Genomic DNA, 23,351 nt, shown 5'->3' with positions numbered 1-23,351 from the left:
ATAAGAATAATACGTTTACAATATTGTGAATAAAATGAGATGTTCTTGCCGAAACCCGGGATCGAACCAGGGACCTTTAGATCTTCAGTCTAACGCTCTCCCAGCTGAGCTATTTCGGCTGATAAACATTGAAGTAATACAATACCTTCCAGTGAGCGTGAAGTTTGTAATTCATAAGAATAATACGTTTACAGTATTGTGAATAAAATGAGATGTTCTTGCCGAAACCCGGGATCAAACCAGGGAAAATTAGACCTTCAGTGCTACGCTTTCCCAGCTGAGCTATTTCGGCTGATAAGTATTGAAGTAATACAATACTTTCCAGTGAATCTGAAGTTTCTAATTCATAAGAATAAAATGTTTACAGTATTGTGAATAAAATGAGATGTTCTTGCCGAAACCCGAGATCGAACCAGGGACCTTTAGATCTTAAGTCTAAGGCTCTCCCAGCTGAGCTATTTCGGCTGATAGGCATTGAAGTAATACAAAACCTTCCAGTGAGCGTGAAGTTTGTAATTCATAAGCATAATACGTTTACAGTATTGTGAATAAAATGAGATGTTCTTGCCGAAACCCGGGATCGAACCAGGGACCTTTAGATCTTCAGTCTAAAGCTCTCCCAGCTGAGCTTTTTCGGCTGATAAACTTTCAAGTAATACAATACCTTCCTGTGAGCGTGAAGTTTGTAATTCATAAGAATAATACGTTTACAATATTGTGAATAAAATGAGATGTTCTTGCCGAAACCCGGGATCGAACTAAGGACCTTTAGATCTTCAGTCTAACGATCTCCCGGCTGAGCTATTTCGGCTGATAAACTTTGAAGTAATACAATACCTTCCAGTGAGCGTGAAGTTTGTAATTCATAACAATAATACATTTACAGTATTGTGTATAAAATTAGATGTTCTTGCCGAGGCCCGAAATCGAACCAGGGACCTTTAGATCTTCAGTCTAAGGCTCTCCCAGCTGTGCTATTTTGGCTGATAAACTTTCAAGTAATACAATACCTTCCAGTGAGCGTGAAGTTTGTAATTCATAAGAATAATACGTTTACAGTAACGTGAATAAAATGAGATGCTCTTGCCGAAACCTGGATCGAACCAGGGACATTTAGATCTTCAGTCTAACGCTCTCCCAGCTGAGCTATTTCGGCTGATAAACTTTCAAGTAATACAATACCTTCCAGTAAGCGTGAAGTTTGTAACTCATAAGAATAATACGTTTACAGTATTGTGAAAAAAATGACATGTTCTTGCCGAAACTGGGATCGAACCAGGGACCTTTAGATCTTCAGTCTAACGCTCTCCCTGCTGAGCTATTTCGGCTGATAAACCTTCAAGTAATACAATACCTTCCAGTGAGCGTGAAGTTTGTAACTCATAAGAATAATACGTTTACAGTATTGTGAATAAAATGAGATGTCCTTGCCGAAACACGGGATCGAACCAGGGACCTTTAGATCTTCAGTCTAAAGCCTTTCCAGCTGAGCTATTTCTGCTGATAAACCTTGAAGTAATACAATACCTTTCAGTGAGCATGAAGTTCGTAAATCATAAGAATAATACGTTTACAGTATTGTGAACAAAATGAGATGCTCTTGCCGAAACCCGGGATCGAACCAGGGACCTTTAGATCTTCAGTCTAACGCTCTCCCTGCTAAGCTATTTCGACTGATCAACCTTCAAGTAATAAAATACCTTCCTGTGAGCGTGAAGTTTGTAATTCATAAGAATAATACGTTTTCAGTATTGTGAATAAAATGAGATATTCTTGCCGAAACCCGGGATCGAACCAGGGAACATTAGACCTTCAGTGCAACGCTCTCCCAGCTGAGCTATTTCGGCTGATAAGTATTGAAGTAATACAATACCTTCCAGTGAATCTGAAGTTTGTACGTTTATAAGAATAGTACATTACAATATTTTGAAAAAAATGAGATGCTCATGCCGAAACACGGGATCGAACCACGGACATTTAGATCTACAGTCTAACGCTCTCCCAGCTGAGCTATTTCGGCTGATAGGCATTGAAGTAATACAAAACCTTCCAGTGAGCGTGAAGTTTGTAATTCATAAGAATAATACGTTTACAGTATTGTGAATAAAATGAGATGCTCTTGCCGAAACCCGGGATCGAACCAGGGACCTTTAGATCTTCGGTCTAACGCTCTCCCAGCTGAGCTATTTAGGCTGATAGTCGTTGAAGTAATACAATACCTTCCAGTGAGCATGAAGTTCGTAAATCATAAGAATAATACGTTTACAGTATTGTGAATAAAATGAGACGTTCTTGCCGAAACCCGGGATCGAACCAGGGACATTTAGTTCTTCAGTCTAACGCTCTCCCAGCTGAGCTATTTCGGCTGATAAACATTGAAGTAATACAATACCTTCCAGTGAGCGTGAAGTTTGTAATTCATAAGAATAATACGTTTACAATATTGTGAATAAATTGAGTAGCTCTTGCCGAAACCCGGAATCGAACCAGGGAACATTAGACCTTCAGTCCAACGCTCTCCCACCTGAGCTATTTCGGCTGATAAGTATTGAATTAATACAATACCTTCCAGTGAATCTGAAGTTTGTATGTTTATAAGAATAGTACATTACAATATTGTGAATAAAATGAGATGTTCTTGCCGAAACCCGGGATCGAACCAGGGACCTTTAGAACTTCAGTCTAACGCTCTCCCAGCTGAGCTATTTCGGCTGATAAACATTGAAGTAATACAATACCTTCCAGTGAGCGTGAAGTTTGTAATTCATAAGAATAATACGTTTACAGTATTGTGAATAAAATGAGATGTTCTTGCCGAAACCCGGGATCAAACCAGGGAAAATTAGACCTTCAGTGCAACGCTTTCCCAGCTGAGCTATTTCGGCTGATAAGTATTGAAGTAATACAATACTTTCCAGTGAATCTGAAGTTTCTAATTCATAAGAATAAAATGTTTACAGTATTGTGAATAAAATGAGATGCTCTTGCCGAAACCCGGGATCGAACTAGGGACCTTTAGATATTCAGTCTAAGGCTCTCCCAGTTGAGCTATTTCGGCTGATAAAACTCCAAGTAATTCAATACCTTCCAATGAGCGTGAAGTTTGTAATTCATAAGAATAATACGTTTACAGTATTGTGAATTAACTGAGATGTTCTTGCCGAAACCCGGGATCGAACCAGGGACCTTTAGATCTTCAGTCTAACACTCTCCCAGCTGAGCTATTTCGGCTGATAAACATTGAAGTAATACAATACCTTCCAGTGAGCATGAAGTTTGTAATTCATAAGAATAATACGTTTACAGTATTGTGAACAAAATGAGATGCTCTTGCCGAAACCCGGGATCGAACCAGGGACCTTTAGATCTTCAGTCTAACACTCTCCCAGCTGAGCTATTTCGGCTGATAAACATTGAAGTAATACAATACCTTCCAGTGAGCATGAAGTTTGTAATTCATAAGAATAATACGTTTACAGTATTGTGAACAAAATGAGATGCTCTTGCCGAAACCCGGGATCGAACCAGGGACTTTTAGATCTTCAGTCTAACGCTCTCCCAGCTGAGATATTTCTATTGATAAACCTTCAAGTAATACAATAGCTTCCAATTAGCGTGAAGTTTGTAATTCATAAGAATAATACGTTTACAGTATTGTGAATAAAATGACATGCTCTTGCCGAAACCCGGGATCGAACCAGGGACTTTTAGATCTTCAGTCTAACGCTCTCCCAGCTGAGCTATTTCGGCTGATAAACCTTCAAGTAATACAATACCTTCCAATGAGCGTGAAATTTGTAATTCATAAGAATAATACGTTTACAGTATTGTGAATAAAATGAGATGCTTTTTCCGAAACCCGGGAACGAACCAGGTACCTTTAGATCTTCAGTCTAAAGTTGTCCCAGCTGAGCTATTTCGGCTGATAAACCTTCAAGTAATACAATAGCTTCCAATGAGCGTGAAGTTTGTAATTCATAAGCATAATACGTTTACAGTATTGTGAATAAAATGAGATGACCTTGCCGAAACCCGGGATCGAACCAGGGACATTTAGATCTTCAATCCAACGCTCTCCCAGCTGAGCTATTTCGGCTGATAAGCATTGAAGTAATACAATATCTTCCAGTGAGCGTGAAGTTTGTAATTCTTAAGAATAATACGTTTACAGTAACGTGAATAAAATGAGATGTTCCTGCCGAAACCCGGGATCAAACCAGGGAAAATTAGACCTTCAGTGCTACGCTTTCCCAGCTGAGCTATTTCGGCTGATAAGTATTGAAGTAATACAATACTTTCCAGTGAACCTGAAGTTTCTAATTCATAAGAATAAAATGTTTACAGTATTGTGAATAAAATGAGATGCTCTTGCCGAAACCCGGGATCGAACTAGGGACCTTTAGATCTTCGGTCTAACGCTCTCCCAGCTGAGCTATTTAGGCTGATAGTCGTTGAAGTAATACAATACCTTCCAGTGAGCGTGATAAAATGAGATGCTCTTGCCGAAACCCGGGATCGAACCAGGGACCTTTAGATCTTCAGTCTAACACTCTCCCAGCTGAGCTATTTCGGCTGATAAACATTGAAGTAATACAATACCTTCCAGTGAGCATGAAGTTTGTAATTCATAAGAATAATACGTTTACAGTATTGTGAACAAAATGAGATGCTGTTGCCGAAACCCGGGATCGAACCAGGGACTTTTAGAACTTCAGTCTAACGCTCTCACAGCTGAGCTATTTCGGCTGATAAACCTTCAAGTAATACAATACCTTCCAATTAGCGTGAAGTTTGTAATTCATAAGAATAATACGTTTACAGTATTGTGAATAAAATGACATGCTCTTGCCGAAACCCGGGATCGAACCAGGGACTTTTAGATCTTCAGTGCAACGCTCTCCCAGCTGAGCTATTTCGGCTGATAAACATTCAAGTAATACAATACCTTCCAATGAGCGTGAAGTTTGTAATTCATAAGAATAATACGTTTACAGTATTGTGAACAAAATGAGATGCTCTTGCCGAAACCCGGGATAGAACCAGGGACCTTTACATCTTCAGTCTAACGCTTTTCCAGCTGAGCTATTTCTGCTGATAAACCTTGAAGTAATGCAATACCTTCCAATTAGCGTGAAGTTTGTAATTCATAAGAATAATACGTTTACAGTATTGTGAATAAAATGAGATGCTCTTGCCGTAACCCGGGATCGAACCAGGGACCTTCAGATCAACGCTTTTCCAGCTGAGCTATTTCTGCTGATAAACCTTGAAGTAATGCAATATCTTCCAATGAGCATGAAGTTTGTAATTCATAAGAATAATACGTTTACACTATTGTCAACAAAATGAGATGCTCTTGCCGAAACCCGGGATCGAACCAGGGACCTTCAGATCTTCAGTCTAACGCTCTCCCAGCTGAGCTATTTTGGCTGATAGGCATTGAAGTAATACAAAACCTTCCAGTGAGCGTGAAGTTTGTAATTCATAAGAATAATACGTTTTCAATATTGTGAATAAAATGAGATGTTCTTGCCGAAACCCGGGATCGAACCAGGGATATTAAGATCTTCAGTCTAACGCTCTCCCAGCTGAGCTATTTCGGCTGATAAGCATTGAAGTAATACAATATCTTCCAGTGAGCGTGAAGTTTGTAATTCATAAGAATATTACGTTTACAATATTGTGAATAAATTGAGTAGCTCTTGCCGAAACCCAGGAGCGAACCATGGAACATTAGACCTTCAATCCAACGCTCTCCCAGCTGAGCTATTTCGGCTGATAAGCATTGAAGTAATACAATATCTTCCAGTGAGCGTGAAGTTTGTAATTCATAAGAATAATACGTTTACAGTAACGTGAATAAAATGAGATGTTCCTGCCGAAACCCGGGATCAAACCAGGGAAAATTAGACCTTCAGTGCTACGCTTTCCCAGCTGAGCTATTTCGGCTGATAAGTATTGAAGTAATACAATACTTTCCAGTGAATCTGAAGTTTCTAATTCATAAGAATAAAATGTTTACAGTATTGTGAATAAAATGAGATGCTCTTGCCGAAACCCGCGATCGAACTAGGGACCTTTAGATCTTCAGTCTAACCCTCTCCCAGATGAGCTATTTCGGCTGATAAAACTCCAAGTAATTCAATACCTTCCAATGAGCGTGAAGTTTGAAATTCATAAGAATAATACGTTTACAGTATTTTCAATATTGTGAATAAAATGAGATGTTCTTGCCGAAACCCGGGATCGAACCAGGGATATTTAGATCTTCAGTCTAACGCTCTCCCAGCTGAGCTATTTCGGCTGATAAGCATTGAAGTAATACAATATCTTCCAGTGAGCGTGAAGTTTGTAATTCATAAGAATATTACGTTTACAATATTGTGAATAAATTGAGTAGCTCTTGCCGAAACCCAGGAGCGAACCATGGAACATTAGACCTTCAATCCAACGCTCTCCCAGCTGAGCTATTTCGGCTGATAAGCATTGAAGTAATACAATATCTTCCAGTGAGCGTGAAGTTTGTAATTCATAAGAATAATACGTTTACAGTAACATGAATAAAATGAGATGTTCCTGCCGAAACCCGGGATCAAACCAGGGAAAATTAGACCTTCAGTGCTACGCTTTCCCAGCTGAGCTATTTCGGCTGATAAGTATTGAAGTAATACAATACTTTCCAGTGAATCTGAAGTTTCTAATTCATAAGAATAAAATGTTTACAGTATTGTGAATAAAATGAGATGCTCTTGCCGAAACCCGGGATCGAACTAGGGACCTTTAGATCTTCAGTCTAACCCTCTCCCAGATGAGCTATTTCGGCTGATAAAACTCCAAGTAATTCAATACCTTCCAATGAGCGTGAAGTTTGAAATTCATAAGAATAATACGTTTACAGTATTGTGAAAAAACTGAGATGTTCTTGCCGAAACCCGAGATCGAACCAGGGACATTTAGATCTACAGTCTAACGCTCTCCCAGCTGAGCTATTTCGGCTGATAGGCATTGAAGTAATACAAAACCTTCCAGTGAGCGTGAAGTTTGTAATTCATAAGAATAATACGTTTACAGTATTGTGAATAAAATGAGATGCTCTTGCCGAAACCCGGGATCCAACCAGGGACCTTTAGATCTTCGGTCTAACGCTCTCCCAGCTGAACTATTTAGGCTGATAGTCGTTGAAGTAATACAATACCTTCCAGTGAGCGTGATAAAATGAGATGCTCTTGCCGAAACCCGGGATCGAACCAGGGACCTTTAGATCTTCAGTCTAACACTCTCCCAGCTGAGCTATTTCGGCTGATAAACATTGAAGTAATACAATACCTTCCAGTGAGCATGAAGTTTGTAATTCATAAGAATAATACGTTTACAGTATTGTGAACAAAATGAGATGCTGTTGCCGAAACCCGGGATCGAACCAGGGACTTTTAGAACTTCAGTCTAACGCTCTCCCAGCTGAGCTATTTCGGCTGATAAACCTTCAAGTAATACAATACCTTCCAATTAGCGTGAAGTTTGTAATTCATAAGAATAATACGTTTACAGTATTGTGAATAAAATGAGATGCTCTTGCCGAAACCCGGGATCGAACCAGGGACTTTTAGATCTTCAGTCTAACGCTCTCCCAGTTGAGCTATTTCGGCTGATAAACCTTCAAGTAATACAATACCTTCCAATGAGCGTGAAGTTTGTAATTCATAAGAATAATACGTTTACAGTATTGTGAACAAAATGAGATGCTCTTGCCGAAACCCGGGATAGAACCAGGGACCTTTACATCTTCAGTCTAACGCTTTTCCAGCTGAGCTATTTCTGCTGATAAACCTTGAAGTAATGCAATATCTTCCAATGAGCATGAAGTTTGTAATTCATAAAAATAATACGTTTACAGTATTGTGAACAAAATGAGATGATCTTGCCGAAACCCGGGATCGAACCAGGGACCTTTAGATCTTCAGTCTAACGCTCTCCCAGCTAAGCTATTTCGACTGATCAACCTTCAAGTAATACAATAATACAATACCTTCCTGTGAGCGTGAAGTTTGTAATTCATAAGAATAATACGTTTTCAGTATTGTGAATAAAATGAGATATTCTTGCCGAAACCCGGGAACGAACCAGGGAACATTAGACCTTCAGTGCAACGCTCTCCCAGCTGAGCTATTTCGGCTGATAAGTATTGAAGTAATACAATACCTTCCAGTGAATCTGAAGTTTGTACGTTTATAAGAATAGTACATTACAATATTTTGAATAAAATGAGATGCTCTTGCCGAAACCCGGGATCGAACCAGGGACATTTAGATCTACAGTCTAACGCTCTCCCAGCTGAGCTATTTCGGCTGATAGGCATTAAAGTAATACAAAACCTTCCAGTCAGCGTGAAGTTTGTAATTCATAAGAATAATACGCTTACAGTATTGTGAATAAAATGAGATGCTCTTGCCGAAACCCAGGATCGAACCAGGGACCTTTAGATCTTCGGTCTAACGCTCTCCCAGCTGAACTATTTAGGCTGATAGTCGTTGAAGTAATACAATACCTTCCAGTGAGCGTGATAAAATGAGATGCTCTTGCCGAAACCCGGGATCGAACCAGGGACCTTTAGATCTTCAGTCTAACGCTTTTCCAGCTGAGCTATTTCTGCTGATAAACCTTGAAGTAATGCAATATCTTCCAATGAGCATGAAGCTTGTAATTCATAAGAATAATACGTTTACAGTATTGTGAATAAAATGAGATGCTCTTGCCGAAACCCGGGATCGAATCAGGGACCTTTAGATCTTCAGTCTAACGCTCTCCCAGCTGAGCTATTTCGGCTGATAGGCATTAAAGTAATACAAAACCTTCCAGTGAGCGTGAAGTTTGTAATTCATAAGAATAATACGTTTACCGTATTGTGAACAAAATGAGATGCTCTTGCCGATACCCGGGATCGAACCAGGGACCTTTAGATCTTCAGTCTAACGCTTTTCCAGCTGAGCTATTGCTGCTGATAAACCTTGAAGTAATGCAATATCTTCCAATGAGCATGAAGTTTGTAATTCATAAGAATAATACGTTTACAGTATTGTGAACAAAATGAGATGCTCTTGCCGAAACCCGGGATCGAACCAGGGACCTTTACATCTTCAGTCTAACGCTCTCCCAGCTGAGCTATTTCGGCTGATTAGGCATTAAAGTAATACAAAACCTTCCAGTGAGCGTGAAGTTTGTAATTCATAAGAATAATACCTTTACCGTATTGTGAACAAAATGAGATGCTCTTGCCGAAACCCGGTATCGAACCAGGGACCTTTAGATCTTCAGTCTAACGCTTTTCCAGCTGAGCTTTTTCTGCTGATAAACCTTGAAGTAATGCAAAATCTTCCAATGAGCATGAAGTTTGTAATTCATAAGAATAATACGTTTACAGTATTGTGAACAAAATGAGATGCTCTTGCCGAAACCCGGGATCGAACCAGGGACCTTTAGATCTTCAGTCTAACGCTCTCCCAGCTGAGCTATTTCGGCTGATAGGCATTGACGTAATACAATACCTTCGAGTGAGTCTGAAGTTTGTATGTTTATAAAATTAGTACGTTAAATATAGTGAATGAAATGAGATGCTCTTGCCGCAACCCGGAATCGAACCAGGGACCTTTAAATCTTCAGTCCAACGCTCTCCCAGCTGAGTTATTTCTACTGATAAACCTTCAAGTAATACAATAGCTTCCAATGAGCGTGAAGTTTGTAATTCATAAGCATAATACGTTTACAGTATTGTGAATAAAATGAGATGATCTTGCCGAAACCCGGGATCGAACCAGGGACCTTTAGATCTTCAGTCTAACGCTCTCCCAGCTGAGCTATTTCGGCTGATAGGCATTAAAGTAATACAAAACCTTCCAGTGAGCGTGAAGTTTGTAATTCATAAGAATAATACGTTTGCAGTATTGTGAACAAAATGAGATGCTCTTGGCGAAACCCGGTATCGAACCAGGGACCTTTAGATCTTCAGTCTAACGCTCTCCCAGCTGAGCTATTTCGGCTGATAGGCATTGAAGTAATACAAAAGCTTCCAGTGAGCGTGAAGTTTGTAATTCATAAGAATAATACGTTTACAGTATTGTGAACAAAATGAGTAGCTCTTTCCGAAACCCGGAATCGAACCAGGGAACATTAGACCTTCAATCTAACGCTTTCCCAGCTGAGCTATTTCGGCTGATAAACCTTCAAGTAATACAATACCTTCCAGTGAGCGTGAAGTTTGTAATTCATAAGAATTATACGTTTACAGTATTGTGAACAAAATGAGATGCTCTTGCCGAAACCCGGGATCGAAGCAGGGACCTTTAGATCTTCAGTCTAACGCTCTCCCAGCTGAGCTATTTCGGCTGATAAACCTTGAAGTAATACAAAAGCTTCCAGTGAGCGTGAATTTCGTAATTCATAATAATAATACGTTTACAGTATTGTGAATAAAATGAGATGTTCTTGCCGAAACCCGGGATCGAACCAGGGACCTTTAGATCTTCAGTCTAACGCTCTCCCAGCTGAGCTATTTCGGCTGATAGGCATTGACGTAATACAATACCTTCGAGTGAGTCTGAAGTTTGTATGTTTATAAAATTAGTACGTTAAATATAGTGAATGAAATGAGATGCTCTTGCCGCAACCCGGAATCGAACCAGGGACCTTTAAATCTTCAGTCCAACGCTCTGCCAGCTGAGTTATTTCTACTGATAAACCTTCAAGTAATACAATAGCTTCCAATGAGCGTGAAGTTTGTAATTCATAAGCATAATACGTTTACAGTATTGTGAAAAAAATGACATGTTCTTGCCGAAACTGGGATCGAACCAGGGACCTTTAGATCTTCAGTCTAACGCTCTCCCAGCTGAGCTATTTCGGCTGATAAACCTTGAAGTAATACAAAAGCTTCCAGTGAGCGTGAATTTCGTAATTCATAATAATAATACGTTTACAGTATTGTGAATAAAATGAGATGATCTTGCCGAAACCCGGGATCGAACCAGGGACCTTTAGATCTTCAGTCTAAGGCTCTCCCAGCTGTGCTATTTTGGCTGATAAACTTTCAAGTAATACAATACCTTCCAGTGAGCGTGAAGTTTGTAATTCATAAGAATAATACGTTTACAGTAACGTGAATAAAATGAGATGCTCTTGCCGAAACCTGGATCGAACCAGGGACATTTAGATCTTCAGTCTAACGCTCTCCCAGCTGAGCTATTTCGGCTGATAAACTTTCAAGTAATACAATACCTTCCAGTGAGCGTGAAGTTTGTAACTCATAAGAATAATACGTTTACAGTATTGTGAAAAAAAATGACATGTTCTTGCCGAAACTGGGATCGAACCAGGGACCTTTAGATCTTCAGTCTAACGCTCTCCCTGCTGAGCTATTTCGGCTGATAAATCTTCAAGTAATACAATACCTTCCAGTGAGCGTAAAGTTTGTAACTCATAAGAATAATACGTTTACAGTATTGTGAATAAAATGAGATGTCCTTGCCGAAACACGGGATCGAACCAGGGACCTTTAGATCTTCAGTCTAAAGCTTTTCCAGCTGAGCTATTTCTGCTGATAAACCTTGAAGTAATACAATACCTTTCAGTGAGCATGAAGTTCGTAAATCATAAGAATAATACGTTTACAGTATAGTGAATAAAATGAGATGTTCTTGCCGAAACCCGGGATCGAACCAGGGACCTTTAGATGTTCAGTCTAACGCTCTCCCAGCTGAGCTATTTCGGCTGATAAACCTTGAAGTAATACAAAAGCTTCCAGTGAGCGTGAATTTCGTAATTCATAATAATAATACGTTTACAGCATTGTGAATAAAATGAGATGTTCTTGCCGAAACCCGGGATCGAACCAGGGACCTTTAGATCTTCAGTCTAACGCTCTCCCAGCTGAGCTATTTCGGCTGATAGGCATTGACGTAATACAATACCTTCGAGTGAGTCTGAAGTTTGTATGTTTATAAAATTAGTACGTTAAATATAGTGAATGAAATGAGATGCTCTTGCCGCAACCCGGAATCGAACCAGGGACCTTTAAATCTTCAGTCCAACGCTCTGCCAGCTGAGTTATTTCTACTGATAAACCTTCAAGTAATACAATAGCTTCCAATGAGCGTGAAGTTTGTAATTCATAAGCATAATACGTTTACAGTATTGTGAAAAAAATGACATGTTCTTGCCGAAACTGGGATCGAACCAGGGACCTTTAGATCTTCAGTCTAACGCTCTCCCAGCTGAGCTATTTCGGCTGATAAACCTTGAAGTAATACAAAAGCTTCCAGTGAGCGTGAATTTCGTAATTCATAATAATAATACGTTTACAGTATTGTGAATAAAATGAGATGATCTTGCCGAAACCCGGGATCGAACCAGGGACCTTTAGATCTTCAGTCTAAGGCTCTCCCAGCTGTGCTATTTTGGCTGATAAACTTTCAAGTAATACAATACCTTCCAGTGAGCGTGAAGTTTGTAATTCATAAGAATAATACGTTTACAGTAACGTGAATAAAATGAGATGCTCTTGCCGAAACCTGGATCGAACCAGGGACATTTAGATCTTCAGTCTAACGCTCTCCCAGCTGAGCTATTTCGGCTGATAAACTTTCAAGTAATACAATACCTTCCAGTGAGCGTGAAGTTTGTAACTCATAAGAATAATACGTTTACAGTATTGTGAAAAAAAATGACATGTTCTTGCCGAAACTGGGATCGAACCAGGGACCTTTAGATCTTCAGTCTAACGCTCTCCCTGCTGAGCTATTTCGGCTGATAAATCTTCAAGTAATACAATACCTTCCAGTGAGCGTAAAGTTTGTAACTCATAAGAATAATACGTTTACAGTATTGTGAATAAAATGAGATGTCCTTGCCGAAACACGGGATCGAACCAGGGACCTTTAGATCTTCAGTCTAAAGCTTTTCCAGCTGAGCTATTTCTGCTGATAAACCTTGAAGTAATACAATACCTTTCAGTGAGCATGAAGTTCGTAAATCATAAGAATAATACGTTTACAGTATAGTGAATAAAATGAGATGTTCTTGCCGAAACCCGGGATCGAACCAGGGACCTTTAGATGTTCAGTCTAACGCTCTCCCAGCAGAGCTATTTCGGCTGATAAACCTCGAAGTAATACAATACCTTCCAGTGAGAGTGAAGTTGGTAATTCATAAGAATAATACGTTTACAGTAATGTGAATAAAATGAAATGCTCTTGCCGAAACCCGGGATCGAACCAGGGACATTTAGATCTTCAGTCTAACGCTCTCCCAGCTGAGCTATTTCGGCTGATAAACATTGAAGTAATACAATACCTTCCAGTGAGCGTGAAGTTTGTAATTCATAAGAATTACATAAGAATTTCGGCTGATAAACCTTCAAGTAATACAATAGCTTCCAATGAGCGTGAAGTTTGTAATTCATAAGAATAATACGTTTACAGTATTGTGAACAAAATGAGATGCTCTTGCCGTAACCCGGGATCGAACCAGGGACCTTCAGATCTTCAGTTTAACGCTTTTCCAGCTGAGCTATTTCTGCTGATAAACCTTGAACTAATGCAATATCTTCCAATGAGCATGAAGTTTGTAATTCATAAGAATAATACGTTTACACTATTGTCAACAAAATGAGATGCTCTTGCCGAAACCCGGGATCGAACCAGGGACCTTTAGATCTTCAGTCTAAAGTTCTCCCAGCTGAGCTATTTCGGCTGATAAACCTTCAAGTAATACAATAGCTTCCAATGAGCGTGAAGTTTGTAATTCATAAGAATAATACGTTTACAGTATTGTGAATAAAATGAGATGACCTTGCCGAAACCCGGGATCGAACCAGGGACATTTAGACCTTCAGTCTAACGCTCTCCCAGCTGAGCTATTTCGGCTGATAGGCATTAAAGTAATACAAAACCTTCCAGTGAGCGTGAAGTTTGTAATTCATAAGAATAATACGTTTACAGTATTGTGAACAAAATGAGATGCTTTTGCCGTAACCCGGGATCGAACCAGGGACCTTCAGATCTTCAGTTTAACGCTTTTCCAGCTGAGCTATTTCTGCAGATAAACCTTGAACTAATGCAATATCTTCCAATGAGCATGAAGTTTGTAATTCATAAGAATAATACGTTTACACTATTGTCAACAAAATGAGATGCTCTTGCCGAAACCCGGGATCGAACCAGGGACCTTTAGATCTTCAGTCTAAAGTTCTCCCAGCTGAGCTATTTCGGCTGATAAACCTTCAAGTAATACAATAGCTTCCAATGAGCGTGAAGTTTGTAATTCATAAGAATAATACGTTTACAGTATTGTGAATAAAATGAGATGACCTTGCCGAAACCCGGGATCGAACCAGGGACATTTAGACCTTCAGTCTAACGCTCTCCCAGCTGAGCTATTTTGGCTGATAGGCATTGAAGTAATACAAAACCTTCCAGTGAGCGTGAAGTTTGTAATTCATAAGAATAATACGTTTTCAATATTGTGAATAAAATGAGATGTTCTTGCCGAAACCCGGGATCGAACCAGGGATATTTAGATCTTCAGTCTAACGCTCTCCCAGCTGAGCTATTTCGGCTGATAAGCATTGAAGTAATACAATATCTTCCAGTGAGCGTGAAGTTTGTAATTCATAAGAATATTACGTTTACAATATTGTGAATAAATTGAGTAGCTCTTGCCGAAACCCAGGATCGAACCATGGAACATTAGACCTTCAATCCAACGCTCTCCCAGCTGAGCTATTTCGGCTGATAAGCATTGAAGTAATACAATATCTTCCAGTGAGCGTGAAGTTTGTAAATCATAAGAATAATACGTTTACAGTAACGTGAATAAAATGAGATGTTCCTGCCGAAACCCGGGATCAAACCAGGGAAAATTAGACCTTCAGTGCTACGCTTTCCCAGCTGAGCTATTTCGGCTGATAAGTATTGAAGTAATACAATACTTTCCAGTGAATCTGAAGTTTCTAATTCATAAGAATAAAATGTTTACAGTATTGTGAATAAAATGAGATGCTCTTGCCGAAACCCGTGATCGAACTAGGGACCTTTAGATCTTCAGTCTAACCCTCTCCCAGATGAGCTATTTCGGCTGATAAAACTCCAAGTAATTCAATACCTTCCAATGAGCGTGAAGTTTGAAATTCATAAGAATAATACGTTTACAGTATTGTGAAAAAACTGAGATGTTCTTGCCGAAACCCGAGATCGAACCAGGGACATTTAAATCTACAGTCTAACGCTCTCCCAGCTGAGCTATTTCGGCTGATAGGCATTGAAGTAATACAAAACCTTCCAGTGAGCGTGAAGTTTGTAATTCATAAGAATAATACGTTTACAATATTGTGAATAAAATGAGATGCTCTTGCCGAAACCCATGATCGAACCAGGGACCTTTAGATCTTCGGTCTAACGCTCTCCCAGCTGAACTATTTAGGCTGATAGTCGTTGAAGTAATACAATACCTTCCAGTGAGCGTGATAAAATGAGATGCTCTTGCCGAAACCCGGGATCGAACCAGGGACCTTTAAATCTTCAGTCTAACACTCTCCCAGCTGAGCTATTTCGGCTGATAAACATTGAAGTAATACAATACCTTCCAGTGAGCATGAAGTTTGTAATTCATAAGAATAATACGTTTACAGTATTGTGAACAAAATGAGATGCTGTTGCCGAAACCCGGGATCGAACCAGGGACTTTTAGAACTTCAGTGTAACGCTCTCCCAGCTGAGCTATTTCGGCTGATAAACCTTCAAGTAATACAATACCTTCCAATTAGCGTGAAGTTTGTAATTCATAAGAATAATACGTTTACAGTATTGTGAATAAAATGAGATGCTCTTGCCGAAACCCGGGATCGAACCAGGGACTTTTAGATCTTCAGTCTAACGCTCTCCCAGCTGAGCTATTTCGGCTGATAAACCTTCAAGTAATACAATACCTTCCAATGAGCGTGAAGTTTGTAATTCATAAGAATAATACGTTTACAGTATTGTGAACAAAATGAGATGCTCTTGCCGAAACCCGGGATAGAACCAGGGACCTTTACATCTTCAGGCTAACGCTTTTCCAGCTGAGCTATTTCGGCTGATAAGTATTGAAGTAATACAATACCTTCCAGTGAATCTGAAGTTTGTACGTTTATAAGAATAGTACATTACAATATTTTGAATAAAATGAGATGCTCTTGCCGAAACCCGGGATCGAACCAGGGACATTTAGATCTACAGTCTAAAGTTCTCCCAGCTGAGCTATTTCGGCTGATAAACCTTGAACTAATGCAATAGCTTCCAATGAGCATGAAGTTTGTAATTCATAAGAATAATACGTTTACACTATTGTCAACAAAATGAGATGCTCTTGCCGAAACCCGGGATCGAACCAGGGACCTCTAGCTCTTCAGTCTAAAGTTCTCCCAGCTGAGCTATTTCGGCTGATAAACCTTCAAGTAATACAATAGCTTCCAATGAGCGTGAAGTTTGTAATTCATAAGAATAATACGTTTACAGTATTGTGAATAAAATGAGATGACCTTGCCGAAACCCGGGATCGAACCAGGGACATTTAGACCTTCAGTCTAACGCTCTCCCAGCTGAGCTATTTTGGCTGATAGGCATTGAAGTAATACAAAACCTTCCAGTGAGCGTGAAGTTTGTAATTCATAAGAATAATACGTTTTCAATATTGTGAATAAAATGAGATGTTCTTGCCGAAACCCGGGATCGAACCAGGGATATTTAGATCTTCAGTCTAACGCTCTCCCAGCTGAGCTATTTCGGCTGATAAGCATTGAAGTAATACAATATCTTCCAGTGAGCGTGAAGTTTGTAATTCATAAGAATATTACGTTTACAATATTGTGAATAGATTGAGTAGCTCTTGCCGAAACCCAGGATCGAACCATGGAACATTAGACCTTCAATCCAACGCTCTCCCAGCTGAGCTATTTCGGCTGATAAGCATTGAAGTAATACAATATCTTCCAGTGAGCGTGAAGTTTGTAAATCATAAGAATAATACGTTTACAGTAACGTGAATAAAATGAGATGTTCCTGCCGAAACCCGGGATCAAACCAGGGAAAATTAGACCTTCAGTGCTACGCTTTCCCAGCTGAGCTATTTCGGCTGATAAGTATTGAAGTAATACAATACTTTCCAGTGAATCTGAAGTTTCTAATTCATAAGAATAAAATGTTTACAGTATTGTGAATAAAATGAGATGCTCTTGCCGAAACCCGTGATCGAACTAGGGACCTTTAGATCTTCAGTCTAACCCTCTCCCAGATGAGCTATTTCGGCTGATAAAACTCCAAGTAATTCAATAGCTTCCAATGAGCGTGAAGTTTGAAATTCATAAGAATAATACGTTTACAGTATTGTGAAAAAACTGAGATGTTCTTGCCGAAACCCGAGATCGAACCAGGGACATTTAAATCTACAGTCTAACGCTCTCCCAGCTGAGCTATTTCGGCTGATAGGCATTGAAGTAATACAAAACCTTCCAGTGAGCGTGAAGTTTGTAATTCATAAGAATAATACGTTTACAATATTGTGAATAAAATGAGATGCTCTTGCCGAAACCCAGGATCGAACCAGGGACCTTTAGATCTTCGGTCTAACGCTCTCCCAGCTGAACTATTTAGGCTGATAGTCGTTGAAGTAATACAATACCTTCCAGTGAGCGTGATAAAATGAGATGCTCTTGCCGAAACCCGGGATCGAACCAGGGACCTTTAAATCTTCAGTCTAACACTCTCCCAGCTGAGCTATTTCGGCTGATAAACATTGAAGTAATACAATACCTTCCAGTGAGCATGAAGTTTGTAATTCATAAGAATAATACGTTTACAGTATTGTGAACAAAATGAGATGCTGTTGCCGAAACCCGGGATCGAACCAGGGACTTTTAGAACTTCAGTGTAACGCTCTCCCAGCTGAGCTATTTCGGCTGATAAACCTTCAAGTAATACAATACCTTCCAATTAGCGTGAAGTTTGTAATTCATAAGAATAATACGTTTACAGTATTGTGAATAAAATGAGATGCTCTTGCCGAAACCCGGGATCGAACCAGGGACTTTTAGATCTTCAGTCTAACGCTCTCCCAGCTGAGCTATTTCGGCTGATAAACCTTCAAGTAATACAATACCTTCCAATGAGCGTGAAGTTTGTAATTCATAAGAATAATACGTTTACAGTATTGTGAACAAAATGAGATGCTCTTGCCGAAACCCGGGATAGAACCAGGGACCTTTACATCTTCAGGCTAACGCTTTTCCAGCTGAGCTATTTCGGCTGATAAGTATTGAAGTAATACAATACCTTCCAGTGAATCTGAAGTTTGTACGTTTATAAGAATAGTACATTACAATATTTTGAATAAAATGAGATGCTCTTGCCGAAACCCGGGATCGAACCAGGGACATTTAGATCTACAGTCTAAGGCTCTCCCAGCTGAGCTATTTCGGCTGATAGGCATTGAAGTAATACAAAACCTTCCAGTGAGCGTGAAGTTTGTAATTCATAAGAATAATACGTTTACAGTAATGTGAACAAAATGAGATGTTCTTGCCGAAACCCGGGATCGAACCAGGGACCTTTAGATCTTCAGTCTTACGCTTTTCCAGCTGAGCTATTTCGGCTGATAAACCTTGAAGTAATGCAATATCTTCCAATGAGCATGAAGTTTGTAATTCATAAGAATAATACGTTTACAGTAATGTGAACAAAATGAGATGTTCTTGCCGAAACCCGGGATCGAACCAGGGACCTTTAGATCTTCAGTCTAACGCTCTCCCAGCTGAGCTATTTCGGCTGATAGGCATTGACGTAATACAATACCTTCGAGTGAGTCTGAAGTTTGTATGTTTATAAAATTAGTACGTTAAATATAGTGAATGAAATGAGATCCTCTTGCCGCAACCCGGAATCGAACCAGGGACCTTTAAATCTTCAGTCCAACGCTCTCCCAGCTGAGTTATTTCTACTGGTAAACCTTCAAGTAATACAATAGCTTCCAATGAGCGTGAAGTTTGTAATTCATAAGCATAATACGTTTACAGTATTGTGAATAAAATGAGATGATCTTGCCGAAACCCGGGATCGAACCAGGGACCTTTAGATCTTCAGTCTAACGCTCTCCCAGCTGAGCTATTTCGGCTGATAGGCATTGACGTAATACAATACCTTCGAGTGAGTCTGAAGTTTGTATGTTTATAAAATTAGTACGTTAAATATAGTGAATAAAATGAGATGCTCTTGCCGAAACCCGGGATCGAACCAGGGAACATTAGACCTTCAATCTAACGCTTTCCCAGCTGAGCTATTTCGGCTGATAAACCTTCAAGTAATACAATACCTTCCTGTGAGCGTGAAGTTTGGAATTCATAAGAATAATACGTTTACAATATTGTGAACAAAATGAGATGCTCTTGCCGAAACCCGGGATCGAACCAGGGACCTTTAGATCTTCAGTCTAACGCTCTCCCAGCTGAGCTATTTCGGCTGATAGGCATTGACGTAATACAATACCTTCGAGTGAGTCTGAAGTTTGTATGTTTATAAAATTAGTACGTTAAATATAGTGAATAAAATGAGATGCTCTTGCCGAAACCCGGGATCGAACCAGGGAACATTAGACCTTCAATCTAACGCTTTCCCAGCTGAGCTATTTCGGCTGATATACCTTCAAGTAATACAATACCTTCCTGTGAGCGTGAAGTTTGGAATTCATAAGAATAATACGTTTACAGTATTGTGAACAAAATGAGATGCTCTTGCCGAAACCCGGGATCGAACCAGGGACCTTTAGATCTTCAGTCTAACGCTCTCCCAGCTGAGCTATTTCGGCTGATAAACCTTGAAGTAATACGAAAGCTTCCAGTGAGCGTGAATTTCGTAATTCATAATAATAATACGTTTACAGTATTGTGAATAAAATGAGATGTTCTTGCCGAAACCCGGGATCGAACCAGGGACCTTTAGATCTTCAGTCTAACGCTCTCCCAGCTGAGCTATTTCGGCTGATAGGCATTGACGTAATACAATACCTTCGAGTGAGTCTGAAGTTTGTATGTTTATAAAATTAGTACGTTAAATATAGTGAATGAAATGAGATGCTCTTGCCGCAACCCGGAATCGAACCAGGGACCTTTAAATCTTCAGTCCAACGCTCTCCCAGCTGAGTTATTTCTACTGATAAACCTTCAAGTAATACAATAGCTTCCAATGAGCGTGAAGTTTGTAATTCATAAGCATAATACGTTTACAGTATTGTGAATAAAATGAGATGATCTTGCCGAAGCCCGGGATCGAACCAGGGACCTTTAGATCTTCAGTCTAACGCTCTCCCAGCTGAGCTATTTCGGCTGATAGGCATTAAAGTAATACAAAACCTTCCAGTGAGCGTGATGTTTGTAATTCATAAGCATAATACGTTTACAGTATTGTGAATAAAATGAGATGATCTTGCCGAAACCCGGGATCGAACCAGGGACCTTTAGATCTTCAGTCTAACGCTCTCCCAGCTAAGCTATTTCGACTGATCAACCTTCAAGTAATACAATACCTTCCTGTGAGCGTGAAGTTTGTAATTCATAAGAATAATACGTTTTCAGTATTGTGAATAAAATAAGATATTCTTGCCGAAACCCGGGATCGAACCAGGGAACGTTAGACCTTCAGTGCAACGCTCTCCCAGCTGAGCTATTTCGGCTGATAAGTATTGAAGTAATACAATACCTTCCAGTGAATCTGAAGTTTGTACGTTTATAAGAATAGTACATTACAATATTTTGAATAAAATGAGATGCTCTTGCCGAAACCCGGGATCGAACCAGGGACATTTAGATCTACAGTCTAACGCTCTCCCAGCTGAGCTATTTCGGCTGATAGGCATTGAAGTAATACAAAACCTTCCAGTTAGCGTTAAGTTTGTAATTCATAAGAATAATACGTTTACAGTATTGTGAATAAAATGAGTAGCTCTTGCCGAAACCCGGGATCGAACCAGGGACCTTTAGATCTTCAGTCTAACGCTCTCCCAGCTGATCTATTTCGGCTGATAAACCTTCAAGTAATACAATACCTTCCAGTGAGCGTGAATTTCGTAATTGATAAGAATAATACGTTTACAATATTGTGAATAAAATGAGATGTTCTTGCCGAAACCCGGGATCGAACCAGGGAAATTTAGATCTTCAGTCTAACGCTCTCCCAGCTGAGTTATTTCGGCTGATAGGCATTGAGGTAATACAATACCTTCCAGTGAGCGTGAATTTCGTAATTCATAAGAATAATACGTTTACAATATTGAGAATAAAATGAGATTATCTTGCCGAAACCCGGGATCGAACCAGGGACATTTAGATCTTCAGTCTAACGCTCTCCCAGCTGAGCTATTTCGGCTGATAAACCTTGAAGTAATACAATACTTTCCAGTGAGCGTGAATTTCGTAATTCATAATAATAATACCTTTACAGTATTGTGAATAAAATGAGATGTTCTTGCCGAAACCCGGGATCGAACCAGGGACCTTTAGATCTTCAGTCTAACGCTCTCCCAGCTGAGCTATTTCGGCTGATAGGCATTGACGTAATACAACACCTTCGAGTGAGTCTGAAGTTTGTAATTCATAAGAATAATACGTTTACCGTATTGTGAACAAAATGAGATGCTCTTGCCGAAACCCGGGATCGAACCAGGGACCTTTAGATCTTCAGTCTAACGCTTTTCCAGCTGAGCTATTTCTGCTGATAAACCTTGAAGTAATGCAATATCTTCCAATGAGCATGAAGTTTGTAATTCATAAGAATAATACGTTTACAGTATTGTGAATAAAATGAGATGCTCTTGCCGAAACCCGGGATCGAATCAGGGACCTTTAGATCTTCAGTCTAACGCTCTCCCAGCTGAGCTATTTCGGCTGATAGGCATTAAAGTAATACAAAACCTTCCAGTGAGCGTGAAGTTTGTAATTCATAAGAATAATACGTTTACCGTATTGTGAACAAAATGAGATGCTCTTGCCGAAACCCGGGATCGAACCAGGGACCTTTAGATCTTCAGTCTAACGCTTTTCCAGCTGAGCTATTGCTGCTGATAAACCTTGAAGTAACGCAATATCTTCCAATGAGCATGAAGTTTGTAATTCATAAGAATAATACGTTTACAGTATTGTGAACAAAATGAGATGCTCTTGCCGAAACCCGGGATCGAACCAGGCACCTTTACATCTTCAGTCTAACGCTCTCCCAGCTGAGCTATTTCGGCTGATAGGCATTAAAGTAATACAAAACCTTCCAGTGAGCGTGAAGTTTGTAATTCATAAGAATAATACGTTTACCGTATTGTGAACAAAATGAGATGCTCTTGCCGAAACCCGGGATCGAACCAGGGACCTTTAGATCTTCAGTCTAACGCTCTCCCAGCTGAGCTATTTCGGCTGATAGGCATTGAAGTAATACAAAACCTTCCAGTGAGCGTGAAGTTTGTAATTCATAAGAATAATACGTTTACAGTATTGTGAACAAAATGAGATGCTCTTGCCGAAACACGGGATCGAACCAGGGACCTTTACATCTTCAGTCTAACGCTCTCCCAGCTAAGCTATTTCGACTGATAAACCTTCAAGTAATACAATACCTTCCAGTGAGCGTGAAGTTTGTAATTCATAAGAATAATACGTTTACATTATTGTGAATAAAATGAGTAGCTCTTTCCGAAACCCGGAATCGAACCAGGGAGCATTAGACCTTCAGTCTAACGCTTTCCCAGCTGAGCTATTTCGGCTGATAGGCATTAAAGTAATACAAAACCTTCCAGTGAGCGTGAAGTTTGTAATTCATAAGAATAATACGTTTACAGTATTGTGAACAAAATGAGATGCTCCTGCGGAACCCGGGATCGAACCAGGTACCTTTAGATCTTCAGTCTTACGCTTTTCTAGCTGAGCTATTTCGGCTGATAAACCTTGAAGTAATGCAATATCTTCCAATGAGCATGAAGTTTGTAATTCATAAGAATAATACGTTTACAGTATTGTGAACAAAATGAGATGTTCTTGCCGAAACCCGGGATCGAACCAGGGACCTTTAGATCTTCAGTCTAACGCTCTCCCAGCTGAGCTACTTCGGCTGATAGGCATTAAAGTAATACAATACCTTCCTGTGAGCGTGAAGTTTGTAATTCATAAGAATAATACGTTTTCAGTATTGTGAATAAAATGAGATATTCTTGCCGAAGCCCGGGATCGAACCAGGGAACATTAGACCTTCAGTGCAACGCTCTCCAAGCTGAGCTATTTCGGCTGATAAGTATTG

General features: G+C 39.7%; 58 non-coding genes across 58 annotated transcripts; all 58 read right to left on the bottom strand.

The window, feature by feature from the left end:
• Window positions 1-46: 46 nt before the first annotated feature.
• Window positions 47-119, bottom strand: TRNAF-GAA (transfer RNA phenylalanine (anticodon GAA)). The gene has a single exon. It is a non-coding gene; the product is annotated as a tRNA-Phe (tRNA).
• Window positions 120-392: 273 nt separating this feature from the next.
• Window positions 393-465, bottom strand: TRNAL-UAA (transfer RNA leucine (anticodon UAA)). The gene has a single exon. It is a non-coding gene; the product is annotated as a tRNA-Leu (tRNA).
• Window positions 466-565: 100 nt separating this feature from the next.
• On the bottom strand, window positions 566-638 carry TRNAF-GAA (transfer RNA phenylalanine (anticodon GAA)). Its single transcript has one exon. It is a non-coding gene; the product is annotated as a tRNA-Phe (tRNA).
• A 963-nt stretch (window positions 639-1,601) lies between these two features.
• TRNAF-GAA (transfer RNA phenylalanine (anticodon GAA)) lies at window positions 1,602-1,674 on the bottom strand. Its single transcript has one exon. It is a non-coding gene; the product is annotated as a tRNA-Phe (tRNA).
• A 273-nt stretch (window positions 1,675-1,947) lies between these two features.
• On the bottom strand, window positions 1,948-2,020 carry TRNAY-GUA (transfer RNA tyrosine (anticodon GUA)). Its single transcript has one exon. It is a non-coding gene; the product is annotated as a tRNA-Tyr (tRNA).
• A 619-nt stretch (window positions 2,021-2,639) lies between these two features.
• Window positions 2,640-2,712, bottom strand: TRNAF-GAA (transfer RNA phenylalanine (anticodon GAA)). The gene has a single exon. It is a non-coding gene; the product is annotated as a tRNA-Phe (tRNA).
• A 446-nt stretch (window positions 2,713-3,158) lies between these two features.
• Window positions 3,159-3,231, bottom strand: TRNAF-GAA (transfer RNA phenylalanine (anticodon GAA)). The gene has a single exon. It is a non-coding gene; the product is annotated as a tRNA-Phe (tRNA).
• Window positions 3,232-3,331: 100 nt separating this feature from the next.
• Window positions 3,332-3,404, bottom strand: TRNAF-GAA (transfer RNA phenylalanine (anticodon GAA)). The gene has a single exon. It is a non-coding gene; the product is annotated as a tRNA-Phe (tRNA).
• Window positions 3,405-3,677: 273 nt separating this feature from the next.
• TRNAF-GAA (transfer RNA phenylalanine (anticodon GAA)) lies at window positions 3,678-3,750 on the bottom strand. The gene has a single exon. It is a non-coding gene; the product is annotated as a tRNA-Phe (tRNA).
• A 273-nt stretch (window positions 3,751-4,023) lies between these two features.
• TRNAF-GAA (transfer RNA phenylalanine (anticodon GAA)) lies at window positions 4,024-4,096 on the bottom strand. Its single transcript has one exon. It is a non-coding gene; the product is annotated as a tRNA-Phe (tRNA).
• A 404-nt stretch (window positions 4,097-4,500) lies between these two features.
• TRNAF-GAA (transfer RNA phenylalanine (anticodon GAA)) lies at window positions 4,501-4,573 on the bottom strand. The gene has a single exon. It is a non-coding gene; the product is annotated as a tRNA-Phe (tRNA).
• Window positions 4,574-5,357: 784 nt separating this feature from the next.
• Window positions 5,358-5,430, bottom strand: TRNAF-GAA (transfer RNA phenylalanine (anticodon GAA)). The gene has a single exon. It is a non-coding gene; the product is annotated as a tRNA-Phe (tRNA).
• An 801-nt stretch (window positions 5,431-6,231) lies between these two features.
• Window positions 6,232-6,304, bottom strand: TRNAF-GAA (transfer RNA phenylalanine (anticodon GAA)). The gene has a single exon. It is a non-coding gene; the product is annotated as a tRNA-Phe (tRNA).
• Window positions 6,305-6,923: 619 nt separating this feature from the next.
• On the bottom strand, window positions 6,924-6,996 carry TRNAY-GUA (transfer RNA tyrosine (anticodon GUA)). Its single transcript has one exon. It is a non-coding gene; the product is annotated as a tRNA-Tyr (tRNA).
• Window positions 6,997-7,227: 231 nt separating this feature from the next.
• TRNAF-GAA (transfer RNA phenylalanine (anticodon GAA)) lies at window positions 7,228-7,300 on the bottom strand. The gene has a single exon. It is a non-coding gene; the product is annotated as a tRNA-Phe (tRNA).
• A 100-nt stretch (window positions 7,301-7,400) lies between these two features.
• On the bottom strand, window positions 7,401-7,473 carry TRNAF-GAA (transfer RNA phenylalanine (anticodon GAA)). Its single transcript has one exon. It is a non-coding gene; the product is annotated as a tRNA-Phe (tRNA).
• A 100-nt stretch (window positions 7,474-7,573) lies between these two features.
• TRNAF-GAA (transfer RNA phenylalanine (anticodon GAA)) lies at window positions 7,574-7,646 on the bottom strand. Its single transcript has one exon. It is a non-coding gene; the product is annotated as a tRNA-Phe (tRNA).
• Window positions 7,647-7,919: 273 nt separating this feature from the next.
• On the bottom strand, window positions 7,920-7,992 carry TRNAF-GAA (transfer RNA phenylalanine (anticodon GAA)). Its single transcript has one exon. It is a non-coding gene; the product is annotated as a tRNA-Phe (tRNA).
• Window positions 7,993-8,273: 281 nt separating this feature from the next.
• Window positions 8,274-8,346, bottom strand: TRNAY-GUA (transfer RNA tyrosine (anticodon GUA)). Its single transcript has one exon. It is a non-coding gene; the product is annotated as a tRNA-Tyr (tRNA).
• Window positions 8,347-8,577: 231 nt separating this feature from the next.
• Window positions 8,578-8,650, bottom strand: TRNAF-GAA (transfer RNA phenylalanine (anticodon GAA)). The gene has a single exon. It is a non-coding gene; the product is annotated as a tRNA-Phe (tRNA).
• Window positions 8,651-8,750: 100 nt separating this feature from the next.
• Window positions 8,751-8,823, bottom strand: TRNAF-GAA (transfer RNA phenylalanine (anticodon GAA)). Its single transcript has one exon. It is a non-coding gene; the product is annotated as a tRNA-Phe (tRNA).
• A 273-nt stretch (window positions 8,824-9,096) lies between these two features.
• Window positions 9,097-9,169, bottom strand: TRNAF-GAA (transfer RNA phenylalanine (anticodon GAA)). Its single transcript has one exon. It is a non-coding gene; the product is annotated as a tRNA-Phe (tRNA).
• A 274-nt stretch (window positions 9,170-9,443) lies between these two features.
• TRNAF-GAA (transfer RNA phenylalanine (anticodon GAA)) lies at window positions 9,444-9,516 on the bottom strand. The gene has a single exon. It is a non-coding gene; the product is annotated as a tRNA-Phe (tRNA).
• A 272-nt stretch (window positions 9,517-9,788) lies between these two features.
• TRNAF-GAA (transfer RNA phenylalanine (anticodon GAA)) lies at window positions 9,789-9,861 on the bottom strand. The gene has a single exon. It is a non-coding gene; the product is annotated as a tRNA-Phe (tRNA).
• A 446-nt stretch (window positions 9,862-10,307) lies between these two features.
• Window positions 10,308-10,380, bottom strand: TRNAF-GAA (transfer RNA phenylalanine (anticodon GAA)). Its single transcript has one exon. It is a non-coding gene; the product is annotated as a tRNA-Phe (tRNA).
• A 100-nt stretch (window positions 10,381-10,480) lies between these two features.
• On the bottom strand, window positions 10,481-10,553 carry TRNAF-GAA (transfer RNA phenylalanine (anticodon GAA)). The gene has a single exon. It is a non-coding gene; the product is annotated as a tRNA-Phe (tRNA).
• Window positions 10,554-11,688: 1,135 nt separating this feature from the next.
• TRNAF-GAA (transfer RNA phenylalanine (anticodon GAA)) lies at window positions 11,689-11,761 on the bottom strand. The gene has a single exon. It is a non-coding gene; the product is annotated as a tRNA-Phe (tRNA).
• Window positions 11,762-11,861: 100 nt separating this feature from the next.
• On the bottom strand, window positions 11,862-11,934 carry TRNAF-GAA (transfer RNA phenylalanine (anticodon GAA)). The gene has a single exon. It is a non-coding gene; the product is annotated as a tRNA-Phe (tRNA).
• Window positions 11,935-13,242: 1,308 nt separating this feature from the next.
• Window positions 13,243-13,315, bottom strand: TRNAF-GAA (transfer RNA phenylalanine (anticodon GAA)). The gene has a single exon. It is a non-coding gene; the product is annotated as a tRNA-Phe (tRNA).
• A 352-nt stretch (window positions 13,316-13,667) lies between these two features.
• Window positions 13,668-13,740, bottom strand: TRNAF-GAA (transfer RNA phenylalanine (anticodon GAA)). Its single transcript has one exon. It is a non-coding gene; the product is annotated as a tRNA-Phe (tRNA).
• A 100-nt stretch (window positions 13,741-13,840) lies between these two features.
• TRNAF-GAA (transfer RNA phenylalanine (anticodon GAA)) lies at window positions 13,841-13,913 on the bottom strand. The gene has a single exon. It is a non-coding gene; the product is annotated as a tRNA-Phe (tRNA).
• A 273-nt stretch (window positions 13,914-14,186) lies between these two features.
• TRNAF-GAA (transfer RNA phenylalanine (anticodon GAA)) lies at window positions 14,187-14,259 on the bottom strand. Its single transcript has one exon. It is a non-coding gene; the product is annotated as a tRNA-Phe (tRNA).
• Window positions 14,260-14,532: 273 nt separating this feature from the next.
• TRNAF-GAA (transfer RNA phenylalanine (anticodon GAA)) lies at window positions 14,533-14,605 on the bottom strand. Its single transcript has one exon. It is a non-coding gene; the product is annotated as a tRNA-Phe (tRNA).
• A 619-nt stretch (window positions 14,606-15,224) lies between these two features.
• On the bottom strand, window positions 15,225-15,297 carry TRNAY-GUA (transfer RNA tyrosine (anticodon GUA)). Its single transcript has one exon. It is a non-coding gene; the product is annotated as a tRNA-Tyr (tRNA).
• A 231-nt stretch (window positions 15,298-15,528) lies between these two features.
• TRNAF-GAA (transfer RNA phenylalanine (anticodon GAA)) lies at window positions 15,529-15,601 on the bottom strand. Its single transcript has one exon. It is a non-coding gene; the product is annotated as a tRNA-Phe (tRNA).
• A 273-nt stretch (window positions 15,602-15,874) lies between these two features.
• TRNAF-GAA (transfer RNA phenylalanine (anticodon GAA)) lies at window positions 15,875-15,947 on the bottom strand. Its single transcript has one exon. It is a non-coding gene; the product is annotated as a tRNA-Phe (tRNA).
• A 273-nt stretch (window positions 15,948-16,220) lies between these two features.
• TRNAY-GUA (transfer RNA tyrosine (anticodon GUA)) lies at window positions 16,221-16,293 on the bottom strand. Its single transcript has one exon. It is a non-coding gene; the product is annotated as a tRNA-Tyr (tRNA).
• Window positions 16,294-16,739: 446 nt separating this feature from the next.
• On the bottom strand, window positions 16,740-16,812 carry TRNAF-GAA (transfer RNA phenylalanine (anticodon GAA)). Its single transcript has one exon. It is a non-coding gene; the product is annotated as a tRNA-Phe (tRNA).
• A 619-nt stretch (window positions 16,813-17,431) lies between these two features.
• On the bottom strand, window positions 17,432-17,504 carry TRNAY-GUA (transfer RNA tyrosine (anticodon GUA)). Its single transcript has one exon. It is a non-coding gene; the product is annotated as a tRNA-Tyr (tRNA).
• Window positions 17,505-17,735: 231 nt separating this feature from the next.
• Window positions 17,736-17,808, bottom strand: TRNAF-GAA (transfer RNA phenylalanine (anticodon GAA)). Its single transcript has one exon. It is a non-coding gene; the product is annotated as a tRNA-Phe (tRNA).
• A 273-nt stretch (window positions 17,809-18,081) lies between these two features.
• TRNAF-GAA (transfer RNA phenylalanine (anticodon GAA)) lies at window positions 18,082-18,154 on the bottom strand. The gene has a single exon. It is a non-coding gene; the product is annotated as a tRNA-Phe (tRNA).
• A 273-nt stretch (window positions 18,155-18,427) lies between these two features.
• Window positions 18,428-18,500, bottom strand: TRNAY-GUA (transfer RNA tyrosine (anticodon GUA)). The gene has a single exon. It is a non-coding gene; the product is annotated as a tRNA-Tyr (tRNA).
• Window positions 18,501-18,600: 100 nt separating this feature from the next.
• Window positions 18,601-18,673, bottom strand: TRNAF-GAA (transfer RNA phenylalanine (anticodon GAA)). The gene has a single exon. It is a non-coding gene; the product is annotated as a tRNA-Phe (tRNA).
• A 100-nt stretch (window positions 18,674-18,773) lies between these two features.
• On the bottom strand, window positions 18,774-18,846 carry TRNAF-GAA (transfer RNA phenylalanine (anticodon GAA)). The gene has a single exon. It is a non-coding gene; the product is annotated as a tRNA-Phe (tRNA).
• A 272-nt stretch (window positions 18,847-19,118) lies between these two features.
• On the bottom strand, window positions 19,119-19,191 carry TRNAF-GAA (transfer RNA phenylalanine (anticodon GAA)). Its single transcript has one exon. It is a non-coding gene; the product is annotated as a tRNA-Phe (tRNA).
• Window positions 19,192-19,463: 272 nt separating this feature from the next.
• Window positions 19,464-19,536, bottom strand: TRNAF-GAA (transfer RNA phenylalanine (anticodon GAA)). The gene has a single exon. It is a non-coding gene; the product is annotated as a tRNA-Phe (tRNA).
• A 272-nt stretch (window positions 19,537-19,808) lies between these two features.
• TRNAF-GAA (transfer RNA phenylalanine (anticodon GAA)) lies at window positions 19,809-19,881 on the bottom strand. Its single transcript has one exon. It is a non-coding gene; the product is annotated as a tRNA-Phe (tRNA).
• Window positions 19,882-19,981: 100 nt separating this feature from the next.
• On the bottom strand, window positions 19,982-20,054 carry TRNAF-GAA (transfer RNA phenylalanine (anticodon GAA)). The gene has a single exon. It is a non-coding gene; the product is annotated as a tRNA-Phe (tRNA).
• Window positions 20,055-20,326: 272 nt separating this feature from the next.
• TRNAF-GAA (transfer RNA phenylalanine (anticodon GAA)) lies at window positions 20,327-20,399 on the bottom strand. Its single transcript has one exon. It is a non-coding gene; the product is annotated as a tRNA-Phe (tRNA).
• A 100-nt stretch (window positions 20,400-20,499) lies between these two features.
• Window positions 20,500-20,572, bottom strand: TRNAF-GAA (transfer RNA phenylalanine (anticodon GAA)). Its single transcript has one exon. It is a non-coding gene; the product is annotated as a tRNA-Phe (tRNA).
• Window positions 20,573-20,845: 273 nt separating this feature from the next.
• On the bottom strand, window positions 20,846-20,918 carry TRNAY-GUA (transfer RNA tyrosine (anticodon GUA)). Its single transcript has one exon. It is a non-coding gene; the product is annotated as a tRNA-Tyr (tRNA).
• A 100-nt stretch (window positions 20,919-21,018) lies between these two features.
• Window positions 21,019-21,091, bottom strand: TRNAF-GAA (transfer RNA phenylalanine (anticodon GAA)). The gene has a single exon. It is a non-coding gene; the product is annotated as a tRNA-Phe (tRNA).
• Window positions 21,092-21,364: 273 nt separating this feature from the next.
• Window positions 21,365-21,437, bottom strand: TRNAF-GAA (transfer RNA phenylalanine (anticodon GAA)). Its single transcript has one exon. It is a non-coding gene; the product is annotated as a tRNA-Phe (tRNA).
• Window positions 21,438-21,537: 100 nt separating this feature from the next.
• Window positions 21,538-21,610, bottom strand: TRNAF-GAA (transfer RNA phenylalanine (anticodon GAA)). Its single transcript has one exon. It is a non-coding gene; the product is annotated as a tRNA-Phe (tRNA).
• Window positions 21,611-21,710: 100 nt separating this feature from the next.
• TRNAF-GAA (transfer RNA phenylalanine (anticodon GAA)) lies at window positions 21,711-21,783 on the bottom strand. The gene has a single exon. It is a non-coding gene; the product is annotated as a tRNA-Phe (tRNA).
• A 100-nt stretch (window positions 21,784-21,883) lies between these two features.
• Window positions 21,884-21,956, bottom strand: TRNAF-GAA (transfer RNA phenylalanine (anticodon GAA)). Its single transcript has one exon. It is a non-coding gene; the product is annotated as a tRNA-Phe (tRNA).
• A 446-nt stretch (window positions 21,957-22,402) lies between these two features.
• Window positions 22,403-22,475, bottom strand: TRNAF-GAA (transfer RNA phenylalanine (anticodon GAA)). Its single transcript has one exon. It is a non-coding gene; the product is annotated as a tRNA-Phe (tRNA).
• Window positions 22,476-23,093: 618 nt separating this feature from the next.
• TRNAF-GAA (transfer RNA phenylalanine (anticodon GAA)) lies at window positions 23,094-23,166 on the bottom strand. Its single transcript has one exon. It is a non-coding gene; the product is annotated as a tRNA-Phe (tRNA).
• Between the last annotated feature and the right edge of the window lie 185 nt (window positions 23,167-23,351).

This window comes from Lepisma saccharinum, chromosome 11, assembly GCF_977018435.1.
Source record: "Lepisma saccharinum chromosome 11, izLepSacc3.1, whole genome shotgun sequence".
NCBI classification, from domain to species: Eukaryota; Metazoa; Arthropoda; class Insecta; order Zygentoma; family Lepismatidae; genus Lepisma; species Lepisma saccharinum.
This window is presented reverse-complemented; position numbering and strand designations above follow the sequence as displayed.